At 42.8% G+C, this 13,585-nt stretch overlaps 1 pseudogene; it reads left to right on the forward strand.

The window, feature by feature from the left end:
* Nucleotides 1-207: 207 nt before the first annotated feature.
* LOC140894802 (stomatin-like protein 2, mitochondrial) lies at nt 208-7,433 on the forward strand (annotated as a pseudogene).
* Nucleotides 7,434-13,585: the final 6,152 nt, after the last annotated feature.

The following is a 13,585-nucleotide window of genomic DNA, read 5'->3' on the forward strand; positions in this document are numbered from 1 at the left end:
TTGGGGTCAAAAGTTCAATGTGAGGGTACTACACTGGGACACTGAGTGAAGAACACCAGACACACCCACTTCTCCAAAAAGAAGCCCAACGAATTAGTGGACAGCACTCAGAGGAACTCTGCCCAGAGATCTGAGGCAAGGAGAGACCAAAAGTAAGGCTCCACAATCACAGATAACCTCCCTTTCAAGCTTTCTCCTTCTGGACTGATGTATAACTATCTTGGCCAGTGCCAGGAGTCGGACAAGGAGCTAACGCAACTTTGTGAGGCCACAAACAGGGAATGTATAAAAGAAACGTCATGTGTCAGAGTCCGAGTCCCAGAGACTCGGTTAATCTACAGGACAGATACATCACGGGCAGCAGCAGAGTACAGTTTCCCACATTGATATCTTAATAAACCCCAGTCCTTACTTGCAATGTACCTCAACCAACCCTATCATGACTTCTAGCAATGTATTCCCTATGCTCTCTGCTCAGATCACCAATAAGGATGCCAAATAATGCCAACTCTGGTGACTGTTTTTATTTTATGAACACCTATAACAAACAGGGCTCAAAACATGAACACATTTCATATAGGCCAGTGAATAGACATCAGATGGCCTATATGAAATGGTGTAGTGAAGACATAGTCACCCGATGGGAGAGTACTCTATCGTGAATGGTCCCTTAGAATTTGTGCTAATTATTTTTGCTGAACAATCTATTCCACTTTGTATTTAGTTTTGATGCTTAGAGTACCTTTCCCAGATCCGAAGAAGAGCTCTGTGTAGCTTGAAAGCTTGGCTCTCTCACCATGAGAAGTTGGTCCAATAAAAGATATTACCACACCTACCGTGTCTCTCTACTATCCTGGGACAAACACAGCTATAACTACACTGCATACATCAGATGGTAATGACTTTTATCCGCTGACTTGGCCATATTTGAACCAAAGACTTGGAGCCTTTTACTCTATATTCCAACAGAACTAATCTAAGGGTTGGTCTTCACTATGGAGCTAAATCGGCACAGCTGCAATCGATGCAAAGCCATCGATTTTGTGGGTCTAGTGAAGACACGCTCACTCAATGAGAGAGTGCTCTCCTATCGATTTCTCAACTCCACCTCGATGAGAGATGGAAGCAATGTTGGCGGGAGAGCAACTCCCATCTCCATAGCATATAATGTGGATCCCGCTATAATTAGATGTAAGCTATATGGATTTGAATTACACTACTAATGTAACTCAAATTGCGTAGCTTAAATCAACAAGCCGCTGTAGTATAGACAAGCCCTAAGTTGCCAATTCCGCCTATACTGTACATTTATTAAAGGATCCAGACAATGTAATAGATGCAATTTTTGGTAATTACTTTTAACATTCGTATGCATGCAAATGAGAATTCATTAGGAAGGGACAGTTATCAAGTAAAGTGCGAAAGAGTAAAAAAAAAGTTTAAAAAATGTGAAGACTGTTTTATAACACATCTTCTGAGCTTTCACTGCTGCTGTGTGAAGTTAACAATCAAGGAGAAAAGAGGAAGAGTGAACAGAATTTTAAGCACCATCACTCTAAGTCACAGGGGCTTTCCAATGATAGTAACCCTGGAAAAAACTCTTCATTCGAAGCCCATGATCAGATAGTAGGACAGTGCTAGTGCATAATAGTTTGTATCTATGTGATTTCTATACTCAGCTGGAATCCATTATGTCAGAAAGAGAGTTACTTACCAAGAGTGAACATACATATATATACAAATAAAATTAAAGTTCAGACATGTATTCTATGGTATTTTTGTTTTGAACGGTGTTATTGTGGCATGTTACTTTCCATTTAACGGTTCCCATTTTACCAATTTTGCCCCTTTTATTGATTGAGATCACATGTATTTGCTAAGCACTGTCTTAGTCTGAGTTTTAATAAAGCATTCTCCCCTACTGTCTAAATCTATTTGTAAAATCATTATGTATTGTTATGCTTTAATAATCAATTTTATGATATGCATCCTCTACAGATTTAAATACAGAGGGTTAGCGCCTCACCTTTTCTGAGGAGTGCACAGTGCCATTCACGGGGGGAGGAGGTTGAAGCGGTAACGATTACCTTTGCACTCCCCTGATCGTGGGCTGCTGTACCCCAGCAGCAATGACTGAACTGGCACACAAGCCCCTTTGCTGTGTCTAAGCCACTGGAGTGATCCCCCTATGGCTAATTATGCCAGCTTTGGTGTTCTTTTGAGAAGGCAGCACAGCACTAGGACACCTCACTGGAGCACAGATTTTGGACCAGCAAGCTATTCATTCTGTAAGCAGCGTAACATAGGGCAGCTACTTCCTTAAAATAACAATCTTAAAAAAAAAAAAAAATGTTCCACCGTTAAATCAATGACATAACTGGTAAGGAAAAACACTTGGGTTTTTCTTTCTTTTCTTTTTTCCCCCTAATGCACATTGGGCCTGATTCCCTCTCTTTTATTTATGTATTTATTTTTAGAACACCAACTGATTTCCATAGAATTACACTGGTGGAAAACTGGTGTCAGAGTGGAAAGAGTCACTGGTGACTGATGGAGGAAAGCTTGGTACTTTTAAAGGATATTTTTCCAACAATTCATGCACATTGTCTTGCAAAAAACCAAACAAACAACAATAAAAAAAAAACAAAACCAAAACAGAAAACAAACACAACCTTTACATTCAGATGTTATTTCTGCATGAACAATTATCAGTTGACATATTTTACATAAAATCCTGCCTATACTTCTCTCTAAATCAATGGCAAAGCTTACATTGACTTGCAGGAGAGCAAGACTGAGTTCTGATCGCTTGCATATTGAAATACCTTTGGTTAATTGGAATTAATTACAAAACTGAGTTAAAATAAAGCTAAGGGTGTAGCACAAAAAAAAAAAAAGAAAGAAAAAAAAAGAACCACCACCACATGACAGCAGGAAGAAAATGCAGACGTCCTCTAAATGTATCACCACCCTTTACTGAATCATGTCCTGGCTAGACTGAGTTGCATATAGCAGATGGATAAAACAAATATTTGAGAGGTGGAACATGCAGGGTGGAACAAAAGGTGTAAGATGCAAACTAAAAATATGAAATTAGAAAACAGAAAAAGTCAAATCAGGCATTAGCAAAATATTCCTAACTCTGAGATCAATCCGGCAATTGAATAACGTACCCAGGGAAGTAATCAAAGCACCAACATCTCTAGACATGTTGGAGAGAAAATGTAACAAGTGGAATATTGTAGAGAGAAGTTTGTGTTGTACTTTAATATTATTACTTTGTTAGAAGAGCTTATCAATTACTCATTTAATTTTTGCATACCCTTTTAAATATTTTCAACCTAGGAGTGGTGCAAAACTGAATAGGAAGAGCTGGTATTTACTGTTATCTTAAAAAGACTTTGTTTAACTGTGATAAAAACCCAATGAGTGGATTAAAAATACCTGAATGACATCCTGCTGCAGAGCTCCTGGCATCTAGGGCCTTGGGCATGGCTGACCCCTGCCCTCCAGCCTGCCCACGAACACCGTCGTGCTCTTCATGCCCCAGCAGGAGGTCTAGGTGGTGGAGCAAGTGGGCAGATTTCACCACATCTTGGAGCCTCGTTTGAATTTCTTCATCCCACTGCTGGATCAGATTCAGTACGTGCAGGGCCTCAAGTACGGGATATCATCAATGTCCCGGAACAGTTAGCCATCACGCTGGATAAGTCAACTTGCAGATAGATGGTGTCCTGTTCCTCTGGATCATGGACCCCTATAAGGCCAGTTATGGGGTGGAGGATGCTTAGTATATAGGGTTACCATCTTTGAAAAGCAAAAAAATAGCACCCATCACCCCACAAAGCAAGCCCGGCACAACCTCAACCCCCAACTACAAGGCAACTCCGCAACCCTCCCTCCCTTCAGCTGCCACTTATACTATCTAGAGAGAGACCACATATAGATAAAATGGATAACATCATTTTCTTACTTAAACTGTGGAAAGTGGGAACACTGCAGCACCTTTAGATGGACACAGAAACGTTTAACATTAGATATCCCAGTGTATTGCGATAATAATGCAAATCTTTAGACCCATGTAAAAAAAAATCCAGCAGATTAAATTAGTTTTCTGGCAACTGGCAAATCCATAAAAAACCAGCCAGGCTGGTTAAATACAAGCCAGTTGATGATCCTATGAGTATGCAGTGACCCAGGTGGCCCAGACCACCCTGAGGTCTGAGCTGGGGAAAATCTCCCTGGACAAAGTCTTCTAGGAGCGGCACAGGAGTCCCTCAACACCAGCATTGTGGGTGCCATAAAAACATAAGAATGGCCATACTGGGTCAGACCAAAGGTCCATCCAGCCCAGTATCCTGTCTGCCAACAGTGGCCAATGCCAGGTGCCCCAGAGGGAGTGAACTGAACAGGTAACGATCAAGTGATCTCTCTCCTGCCATCCATCTCCACCCTCTGACAAATAGAGGCTAGGGACACCATTCCTTACCCATCCTGGTTAATAGCCATTAATGGACTCAACCTCCATGAATTTATCTAGTTCTCGTTTAAACCCTGTTATAGTCCTAGCCTTCACAACCTCCTCAGGAAAGGAGTTCCACAGGTTAACTGTGCGCTCTGTGAAGAAGAACTTCCTTTTATTTGTTTTAAATGTGCTGCCCATTAATTTCATTTGGTGGCCCCTAGTTCTTATATTATGGGAACAAGTAAATAACTTTTCCTTATTCACTTTCTCCACACCACTCATGATTTTATATGCCTCTATCATATCCCCTCTTAGTCTCCTTTTTTCCAAGCTGAAAAGTCCTAGCCTCTTTAATCTCTCCTCATATGGGACCCGTTCCAAATCCCTAATCATTTTAGTAGCCCTTCTCTGAACCTTTTCTAATGCCAGTATATCTTTTTTGAGATGAGGAGACCACATCTGTACGCAGTATTCAAGATGTGGACGTACCATGAATTTATATAAGGGGAATAAGATATTCTCCCTCTTATTCTCTATCCCTTTTTTAATGATTCCTAACATCCTGTTCTCTTTTTTTACTGCCGCTGCGCACTGCGCGGACGTCTTCAGAGAACTATCCACAATGACTCTAAGATCTCTTTCCTGATTAGTTGTAGCTAAATTAGCCCCCATCATATTGTATGTATAGTTGGGGTTATTTTTTCCAATGTGCATTACTTTACATTTATCCACATTAAATTTCATTTGCCATTTTGTTTCCCAATCACTTAGTTTTGTGAGATTTTTGAAGTTCTTCACAGTCTGCTTTGATCTTAACTATCTTGAGCAGTTTAGTATCGTCTGAAACTTTGCCACCTCACTATTTACCCCTTTCTCCAGATCATTTATGAATTTATGAATAGGATTGGTCCTACAACTGACCCTTGGGAAACACCACTAGTTACCCCTCTCCATTCTGAAAATTTACCATTTATTCCTACCCTTTGTTCCCTGTCTTGTAACCAGTTCTCAATCCATGAAAGGATCTTCCCTCTTATCCCATGACAACTTAATTTATGTAAGAGCCTTTGGTGAGGGACCTTGTCAAAGGCTTTCTGGAAATCTAAATACACTATGTCCACTGGATCCCCCTTGTCCACATGTTTGTTGACCCCTTCAAAAACTGTAATAGATTAGTAAGACATGATTTCCCTTTACAGAAACCATGTTGACTTTTCCCTAACAATTTATGTTCTTCTATGTGTCCGATAATTTTTTATTCTTTACTATTGTTTCAACTAATTTGCCCGGTACTGATGTTAGACTTACCGGTCTGTAATTGCCGGGATCACCTCTAGAACCTTTTTTAAATATTGGCGTTACATTAGCTATCTTCCAGTCACTGGGTACAGAAGACGATTTAAAGGACAGGTTATAAACCATAGTTAATAGTTCTGCAATTTCACATTTTAGTTCTTTCAGAACTCTTGGGTGAATGCCATCTAGTCCCAGGGACTTGTTAGTGTTAAATCTCTGAATTAATTCCAAAACCTCCTCTAGTGACACTTCAATCTGTGACAATTCCTCAGATTTGTCACCTACAAAAAGAATGGCCCAGGTTTGGGAATCTCCCCAACATCCTCAGCTGTGAAGACTGAAGCAAAGAATTCATTTAGTTTCTCAGCAATGACTTTATTGTCTTTAAGTGCTCCTTTTGTATCTCGATCGTCCAAGGGCCCCACTGGTTGTTAAGCAGGTTTCCTGCTTCTGATGTACTTAGCCAAAAACTCAAAAGGTAATAACAAAATGTTTTTTTTTATCTGTTCTTCAAACTCCTTTTTGGCTTTTATTACATTTTTACACCTAATTTGGCAGCGTTTATGCTCCTTTCTATTTACCTCACTAGGATTTGACTTCCACTTTTTAAAAGATGACTTTTTATCTCTCACTGCTTCTTTTACATGGTTGTTAAGCCACGGTGGCTCTTTTTTAGTTCTTTTACTGTGTTTTTTTTAATTTGGGATATACATTTAAGTTGGGCCTTTGTTATGGCATCTTTGAAAAGTGTCCATGCAGCTTGCAGGGATTTCACTCTCGTCCCCGTACCTTTTAATTTCTGTTTAACTAACCTCCTCATTTTAGCAGAGTTCCCCTTTCTGAAATTAAATGCCACAGTGTTGGGCTGTTGAGGTGCTCTTCCCACCATAAGAATGTTAAATGTTATTATATTATAGTCACTATTTCCTGTTCTAGTTACCTCTTGGACCAGATCCTGTGCTCCATTCAGGACTAAATCAAGAATTGCCTCTCCCCTTGTGTTTTCCTGTACCAGATGCTCCAAGAAGCAGTCATTTAAAGTATCAAGAAATTTTGTCTCTGCATTTTGTCCTGAGGTGACATGTACCCCGTCAATATGGGAATAATTGAAATCTCCCACTATTATTCAGTTCTATATTTTGGTAGCCTCTCTAATCCTCCTTAGCATTTCATAGTCACTATAATTTCATAGTCACCAGGCCTCAGGACTGTTTGGTTATCTGGTGCCTGTGCTATGAGATATAGGACATCCATCTGCCTCCCCAGGGGAAGGAGTCAATGCAGAAGCAGGTGGAGGCAAAGAGATGGAAACAGGCGACAGCGTGGAATCAGAGGGGACCAGGGAATCTGACGTCAACGTGGCAGAGGGGCGGAAGCAGGTCCACAGCCTGGCTGCCGGGAAGGCTGAACAGATCAAGAAGCTGCTGGGGAGGCCAATGCCATGCTGGTCAAGGCCAAGGCCAAAGCAGAAGCTATTTGGCTCCCGGCTGATGCTCTGACACAACAGAATAGCAATGCAGCCGCCTCCCTGGCTGTGGCTGAGCAGTATGCGAGTGCCTTCTCCAAGCTGGCCAAGCACTCCAACACCAGGGACATCACCAGCACGGGCACGCAGACCATTGGCATTTACAGTGCCCTGACCAAACCACAAGCTGTGAAGAGCCAGAAGTGACCCCACTTGCCCCCACCCACACAGAGCTGTCTAATGCAGACCAGGTGAATTCCAGCTAGCAGAGGAGTCCAGAAGGCATGGATCACTGTGAACAAACTGCTGTGGCATGACTTGTCATGGAGTGGGCACCCCTGATTCTGCCATGGGGTGAGCCCTGCAGGGCACCTGCCATGTGGGTTATGACCTGCTGCCCTCCCCAATCAGAGTCTCTCCTCCCTCTTTTGGGTCTTATTTTTATTTGGATTTAATCATATAATAAAGGAGATGGCACCAGAAAAAAAAGTGAAATCAGTATTCCTATTGCAGTCAAACAACAACAATGAAAATATGCCATCAGCTTTGTTTCCATGCTAAACTAATTTCCTCTTGTGTCCTAATTATTTTTAAGTGCCATATTACTCATTAATAATGATCTGTATAAAATATTCAAGTGGCAATATAATTGTTTGTGTTAGAAACATATCTAATATCCCTGTCTCATGATTAAAAACTAGTCAGTTCATTCCCAAATGGGACTTTTCCAGTAAAATTTAAAAGATCAACGTAGTAGTTATGCACAATCCATCACATGTATTAACATGAATGTCAAAATCCCCCAGGATGAAAGTTTTATCAGGAGAAACGTACTATGGGAGATAAGAGTTTATGGACTAATTAACAGACAGAATGAAATTCTACTACTATAGTTAAAGCTACAATTTTAGATGACATAGATCTAATGTGACTTTAGATCAGTGGAGCTGGGAAATGTTTGACAAAGTTTGCTCTGTGACGGATAGTTTGAAATTCAGTTGGTAAGAGTTCAGCAAGATTTTTCATGTGATGTATTAAAAAAAGTTAAAGGAAAGTATGTTTATGGGTGGAGTTTATGGATGTCCTATATGTATTGCAGCAGAATGTCTCTCTTTTCAGTCATGGTTTAAGTTAATATTTATGTTGTGACTGATTACAATCCTTAACACTTCATTTTTCAAATCCCATCATCCAATCTTACACATACACACACACACACACACACACAGTCATTGGTGCTAGTCTTGGCAGGAGAGGTGAGCAAACTCAACTAATTAGAGTCTTTAGTATAATTAGTCTAAGTGTTGCACAAGATATTTCTGACACTTGTTTTTTTTCCTGGGTGTACACAGAAGAAAAAAATTCTGCAGTAAGATGTTCTGAGATATTTCTGTTTTAGTATTAAGACCTGCACTCTTGGGGTAACTTGTGAGCCCTTTACTCGCATTGATGTACGGGTAGTCCCACTGATATTAATGGGTGACTAACTCCTCACCAAACTGGGTAAAGGGTCCACAGTTTGGCCCATAGTGATGGGCAAAGGGCGGACTCTGTATTGGATGCTACACTATAGTTAGTGGTGAATGACCTCTTGGATTGTTTATCGTGAATCTGTAAATCAGGTAGGTGCCTTTTTGTGTGCAAGTTTATTTTAAATAATTGATATTCTAACCCATCGGCTTGCTTCTATTAAGCTCTAGCACAGATATAGCTATATGGGCCTGATTCTCCGCTAAGTTACACTAGCTAAAGGCTGGTGTCACCCCACTGCCTTCAGTGAAGTTCACAGATTCATACGTTTTAAGGCCACTAGGGACTATTATGAACACCTAGTCTGTCCTCCTGTATAATACAGACCATAGAAAGTCACCTCGTAATTCCTTCTGTTTGGTCTATAGCATATTTTTTTAGAACGATATCCAGTCCTGATGTAAAGACTTGAAGTGATAGAGACACCACCACATGCCTCAGTAAGTTGTTCCAATGGCTAATTACTTCACCATTAAATGTGTGCGCCTTATTTCCAGTCTGCATTTGTGCTTTAGATTCCAACCACTGAATTTTGTTAGCCTTTTTTCTGTTAGATTAAAGACCTGCCCATCTGCTATCAGAGATCTCTTCCCCATGCAGGTACTTGTAGACCATCATCAAATCACCTCTTAACCTTTTCTTGGATAAATTACATAGATTGAGCTTCTTAAGTTTCTCACTATAACATGTTTTCCAGACCGCCAATCATTCTTGTAGCTCTATTCTGAAACCCTTCCAATTTCTCAGCATCCTTTTTGAAATGTAGATACCAAAACTGGACACACTATTTCAGTAATGGTCTCAACAATGCCATATGCAGAGGTAACACTACCTTCCAACCAATGTTCCCTCTAATTTTTGACAGGCCCTGTGCGCAAAAAATTTCTTCTGTGCAAATTTTTGTGCGTGCAGCATTTTGCCACATACGCGGGGTTTAGGATTTGTGTGTGCACGCACACACGCACAGCTTAGAGGGAACAGTGCTCCCAACTCCTACTTGATACTCCCCTGCTTATACATCAAAGGATTGTGTTCTTCCCCTTTGCTGCAGCACAACACTGGGAGCTCATGTTCAGAGTGTTATCTACCATTACCCCCACTGAAGTCCTGGAAACAGGCCCCCCATCTTGTAAATTTGACTTATATTCCTTCTTCCAAGATGTATGTTATTTGAGTGTCATTAGTGTGATGCAGTGGGGCTCCAGGCTCACCTTCTCTTGAGACAAAGACTGGCAATAAAAAGCCATACTAACTGGACTCTGTGTGGGAGAAGTATGCATGGGCTGTAGAGGGGAAATCCACCATCAGCGCTAAAGTCACGGAGTAAATCTGCAGTATCTCTGACCATGAACTCTGGAGCAGTAGCCAGAGCCCCTCCATACCACTAATATGTGGCATTTAGGCCACTTCAGTGTAAACGTTGATTCCAAGGCCCATTCCATAGCCCATCCCTGGTCTGAAGCACTGAACCCGCCGTACCTGCTTCAATGGGGTGAGCACAGAGACTCCTTCTGCAGCATGCAAGGCCTGCAAAGGCACCAGTAGGTGGATAGAATCATAGAATATCAGGGTTGGAAAGGACCTCAGGAATTCATCTAGTCCAACCCCCTGCTCAAAGCAGGACCAATCCCCAACTAAATCATCCCAGCCAGGGCTTTGTCAAGCCTGACCTTAAAAACTTCTAAGGAAGGAGATTCCACCACCTCCCTAAGTAACCCATTCCAGTGTTTCACCACCCTCCGAGTGAAAAAGTTTTTCCTAATATCCAACCTAAACCTCCCCCACTGCAACTTGAGACCATTACTCCTCGTTCTGTCATCTGCTACCACTGAGAACAATCTAGATCCATCCTCTTTGAACCCCCCTTTCAGGTAGTGGAAAGCAGCTATCAAATCCCCCCTCATTCTTCCCTTCCACAGACTAAACAATCCCAGTTCCCTCAGCCTCTCCTCATAAGTCCTGTGTTCCAGTCCCCTAATCATTTTTGTTGCCCTTCGCTGGACGCTTTCCAGTTTTTCCACATCCTTCTTGTAGTGTGGGGCCCAAAACTGGACACAGTACTCCAGATGAGGCCTCACCAATGTTGAATAGAGGGGAACAATCACGTCCCTCGATCTGCTGGCAATGCCCCTACTTATACATCCCAAAATGCCATTGGCCTTCTTGGCAACAAGGGCACACTGTTGACTCATATCCAGCTTCTCGTCCACTGTAACCCCTAAGTCCTTTTCTGCAGAAATGCTGACTAGCCATTCGGTCCCTAGTCTGCAGCGGTGCATGGGATTCTTCAGTCCTAAGTGCAGGACTCTGCACTAGTTCTTGGTGAACCTCATCAGATTTCTTTTGGCCCAATCCTCCAATTTGTCTAGGTCCCTCTGTATCCTATCCCTACCCTCCAGCGTATCTACCTCTCCTCCCAGTTCAGTGTCACCTGCGAACTTGCTGAGGGTGCAATCCATGCCATCCTCCAGATCGTTAATGAAGATATTGAACAAAAACAGCCCAAGATCCGACCCTTGGGGCACTCCACTTGATACTGACCGCCAACTAGACATGGAGTCATTGATCACTACCCGTTGAGCCCGACAATCTAGCCAGCTTTCTATGCACCTTATCGTCCATTCATCCATCCTATACTTCTTTAACTTACTGGCAAGAATACTGTGGGAGACGGTGTCAAAAGCTTTGCAAAAATCAAGGAACAACACGTCCACTGCTTTCCCCTCATTCTCAGAGCCAGTTATCTCATCACAGAAGGCAATTAGATTAGTCAGGCATGACTTGCCCTTGATGAATCCATGCTGACTGTTCCTGATCACTTTCCTCTCCTGTAAGTGCTTCAGAATGGATTCCTTGAGGACCTGCTCCATGATTTTTCCAGGGACTGAGGTGAGGCTGACTGGCCTGTAGTTCCCAGGATCCTCCTTCTTCCCTTTTTTAAAGATGGGTACTACATTAGTCTTTTTCCAGTCGTCCGGGACCTCCCCCGATCGCCATGAGTTTTCAAAGATAATGGCCAATGGCTCTGCAATCACATCTGCCAACTCCTTTAGTACTCTCGGATGCACCGCATCCGACCCCATGGACTTGTGCTTGTCCAGCTTTTCTAAATAGTCCTAAACCACTTCTTTCTTCACAGAGGGCTGGTCACCTCCTCCCCCTGTTGTGCTGCCCAGTGCAGTAGTCTGGGAGCTGACCTTGTTCATGAAGACAGAGGCAAAAAAAGCATTCAGTACATTAGCTTTTTCCACATCCTCTGTCACTAGGTTGCCTCCCTCATTCAGTGAAGGGCTCACACTTTCCTTGGCTTTCTTCTTGTTGCTAACATACCTGAAGAAACCCTTCTTGTTACTCTTAACATCTATTGCTAGCTGCAACTCCAGGTGTGATTTGGCCTTCCTGATATTGCTCAGGCATGCCTGAGCAATATTTTTATACTCTTCCCTGGTCATTTGTCCAATCTTCCACTTCTTGTAAGCTTCTTTTTTGTGTTTAAGATTAGCAAGGATTTCACTGTTAAGCCAAGCTGGTCGCCTGCCATATTTACTATTCTTTCTACACATCGGGATGCTTTGTCCCTGTAACCTCAATAAGGATTCTTTTAAATACAGCCAGCTCTCCTGAACTCCTTTCCCCCTCATGTTATTCTCCGAGGGGATCCTGCCCATCAGATCCCTGAGGTTGTCAAAGTCTGCTTTTCTGAAGTCCAGGGTCTGTATTCTGCTGCTCTCCTTTCTTCCCTGTGTCAGGATCCTGAACTCGACCATCTCATGGTCACTGCCTCCCAGGTTCCCATCCACTTTTGCTTCCCCTTCTAATTCTTCCCGGTTTGTGAGTAGCAGGTCAAGAAGACCTCTGCCCCTAGTTGGTTCCTCCAGCACTTGCACCAGGAAATTGTCCCCTACACTTTCCAAAAACTTCCTGGATTGTGTGTGCACTGCTGTATTGCTCTCCCAGCCGATATCAGGGTGATTGAAGTCTCCCATGAGAACCAAGTCCTGTGATCTAGTAACTTCCATTAGTTGACAGAAGAAAGCCTCGTCCATCTCATCCCCCTGATCCAGTCGTCTATAGCAGACTCCCACCACGACATCATCCTTGTTGCTAATGCTTCTAAACTTAATCCAGAGACAGTCAGGTTTTTCTGCAGTTTCATACCAGAGCTCTGAGCAGTCATATTGCTCTCTTACATACAATGCAACGCAACCACCTTTTCTGCCCTGCCTGTCCTTCCTGAACAGTTTATATCCATCCATGACAGTACTCCAGTCACGTGAGTTACCCCACCAAGTCTCCGTTATTCCAATCACGTCATAATTCTTTGACAGTGCCAGCACTTCCAGTTCTCCCTGCTTGTTTCCCAGGCTTCTTGCATTTGTTTATAGGCACTTGAGATAACTTGCTGTTTGTCCTGCTTTCTTAGTATGAGGCAGGAGCCCTCCCCTTTGGCATTCTCCTGCTCTTGCTTCCTCCCGGTATCGCACGTCCCCACTTACCTCAGGGCTTTGGTCTCCTTCCCCCGGTGAACCTAGTTTAAAACCCTCCTCACTAGGTTAGCCAGCCTGCTTCCGAAGATGCTCCTCCCTCTCTTCGTTCAGTGGAGCCCGTCTCTGCCTATCACTCCTCCTTCTTGGAGCACCATCCCATGGTCAAAGAATCCAAAGCCTTCTCTCCGACACCACCTGCATAGCCATTCGTTGACTTCCACGATTCGACGGTCTCTACCCAGGCCTTTTCCTTCTATGGGGAGGATGGATGAAAACACCACTTGAGCCTCAAACTCCTTTATCGTTCTTCCCAGAGCCATGTAGTCTGCAGTGATCCGCTCA

This window comes from Lepidochelys kempii, chromosome 1 (assembly GCF_965140265.1).
Source record: "Lepidochelys kempii isolate rLepKem1 chromosome 1, rLepKem1.hap2, whole genome shotgun sequence".
Classification (NCBI taxonomy): domain Eukaryota; kingdom Metazoa; phylum Chordata; order Testudines; family Cheloniidae; genus Lepidochelys; species Lepidochelys kempii.